The sequence below is a fragment of the Poecile atricapillus genome, chromosome 1 (genome assembly GCF_030490865.1).
Source record: "Poecile atricapillus isolate bPoeAtr1 chromosome 1, bPoeAtr1.hap1, whole genome shotgun sequence".
NCBI lineage: Eukaryota > Metazoa > Chordata > Aves > Passeriformes > Paridae > Poecile > Poecile atricapillus.
Window position 1 is genome coordinate 151,566,209 of NC_081249.1, and position 3,004 is coordinate 151,569,212.

Below are 3,004 nucleotides of genomic sequence, written 5' to 3' on the forward strand. Positions count from 1 at the left end.
GAGAAATGCTTGCACATCCTTATCCAAATGTTTATACAATATCATCTGAAATTATGGTTTCTGTTTACATTCAAGCTGCCAATCAAACATGATTCCACAGACAACAGTAATTAGCTGTGTTACCCAATTAGAAAAGAGAGGAAAATATCTTGTTGGCACTCACAATATTACTTGACAGACAGCTTGAATATAACTTGTATTTTGAAAAGGTTTGTGTTGGGAAAAAAAAAAGATTTTCAATAACTAACGAAGTACTGCAAAAATTTACTTTTTTGAGATTGAAAAGTTAGTAAAAAAGGATTTAAAATATTCATTGTCAATCAGTCTTTGCAATCTGAATGCATACATTGCATTTTTACCATTATATTAACATTCTTGTCCATCTGTGACTTTATGTTTTTGCTGGTTTTGGCTGGGATAGAGTTAACTTCCTTCACAGTAGCTAGTGTGGGGCTGTAATTTGGATTTGTTCTGAGCACAGAATTGATATATAGAGATGTTTTGTTACAGCTGAGCAGGGCTTAGCAGAGCCAAGGCCTTTTCTGCTTCTCGTACTGCCAGGCTGGTGAGGAGACTGGGGGTGGGTGGGAGGTTGGGAGGAGACACAGCCAGGACAGGTGACCCCAAGTGACCACAGGGACATGCCACAGTGTCTGGCATCATGCTCAGTCCACAAAGTGAAGGGAAGAAGGAGGAAGGAGGGGACATTTGGAGTGAGAGTGCTTGTAACGATCAGCCCTGGTGGGTCCCTGCTCTCCTGGGGATGGCTGAACACCTGCCTGCCCATGGCAAGTGCTGAATGCATTCCTTGTGTTGCTTTGCCGGTCTGCTTGGCTTTTGCTCTCCCTTCTAAACAGTCTGCAGCTCAGCCCATGAGTTTTCTGGCTTTTACCCTTCTGATTCTGTGAGGTACTTGATGCTTGGTGGCTGTCTGGGCTTAAACCATGACAACTGTAAGGGAAAATTCTCTCCATATCCCAGAATAACCTTTCTTAAAAATTGAAATTCTTGGCTTTTCCACATGTTACATGTATGAGATTCTGGGACAAACTTGGATCAAATAAAAAGAAATAGCCAATCAGTAATTAGATTAGACAAAATCTAATCTAAATATCTGTGGAGGATTTTTTTTTAGTGGCTTATTTTTGTGAGACTTTTAGCCACAAGGAATTTCAATATAAGTATTTTGCAATATTAAATTTTTTTTTTTTTATTTTGAAACAAGACTTTTACCATCTTAGAAAATAACTTCAAAATTAAAACCAGAATGCTGAAAAAATAAAAGGCTTTTTATATTTTAAAATGTCTTGTTAACAATTTTTGAGAATTTGAGAAAGACCAGGAACTTTTATTTTCATAATGTTTGATACCAACAATATTGAGTCATTTAGGAGACTTGCTTGTGCACTGTTTTTTGGTGAAGACATCACAAGGGATGTCACTCTATTATTTTTATCCTGAGGGGTCCACTAAGATTTTCTTAGGCTCATTGGAATGTAGCATAATAATTAATTTTAAACGTATGAATCCTCATTTTAACATATGAATTATCTAAAAGCATATATAGGTCACACAGATGTGAAACCAATTGTGGATACTTTTTTCCCTGTTAAAAATAATTTCTAATGTAAGGTTTAAACTTAAGATGCACTTACCAGAAAGCCCTAAGTAAAGTTAGACTGAGATGCCTAAACATATGAATGTAGACCTCAGTTTAAAGTGCCTTTGAATCCTGCAGAGAAACAAGGTGGTCTCACTGCTGAAAGGCTTCTAAAGGATTTTGGATTTCAGGGAGCATATTCACACAGAACAGTAAAGCACTTTACATAACAAGCTTTACATTCACACCTTTCAGCTATTTTGGTTTTAACTTTCCCAAGCTCCCCAGGTTGACATGCCCCAAATTCATGCATGCCTGTCTAAAGTGCAACTCTGTTGCTGGTTTTACAATGTGCCTTGACAAATTATGAAAAGACCAAATATTCTTCAACAAATTCTTTAAGATTCCTATTTTAAAACCAGGTTCGAACCAGGAATCCAAACATATCTGAGTGACCGATATTTTGATTTTCTTAGTATTTCCTTGTTAGAAAGGAAGCTTTATCCTTTGTCATAATTGTTACAATTAGAAGCAAGATTTGGATTCTTCTTCAAAGGAAAAAACTACTACAACATGTTACTTATTGCCTGGACAATGCACTATTAATTCCAATGAAGTCTTTTTGACATTAAAATGGATTTGCACTGAAGGGCAAACACCACCTCCATATGCATCCAGACTGCATTACAATCTAATCCATCACATTATACATTTATAGGTGTCTACCATTGCTGGATTGCTAAAACACTCAGCCATAAAAAAATGTCCATATGAAAAGCTGGTTTAAATTTCATGCATTTTTACTTACAAAGTGTCTGGTTAGATGAGCATGAGCTTCTGTGAAAGAAATCCTTTTGGAACATGAATATGTAAGAAGCTATGAAAATTACATGAACAGCAGTTTCTCTATTACCTTCTCTGTATTCTTTGCTGCTAGGTGAGTTTTAGACTCAACTAATTTGCAAATATCATTATAATTCTTTTCAAAGTTTTATAGCACTGCATATTAGTAAATAAGAACACTACCTTTCCTCTTGATGTAAAAACATGTGCATAGCTAATTTCCCAGATGAGGAAAAAGATGGCTCAGTGGACAATAAAGCATCAGCTGTGAACTTACTGTACATACTAAAATTATTCATCCTGGGGTATACTTACAAAAGCAATGTGAATGGATGCATACCTACAGCTCTAATTAATTTGTTAATGCTATTTCTCTGAGTGCCTTCCATTCATAGTCTAGAAAATTACCCCCTACTTGTCTGTCATAAAAATCTGCTTTATTTCCTTATTTATTTGTTTATTTACTAATATGAAAAGTAACAGCTTAGAGAGCATGATAGAATGGCTTGGGTTAGAATGTCTTGAACCTTAAAGATCATCTAGCTCCAACCCTCTGCCTTG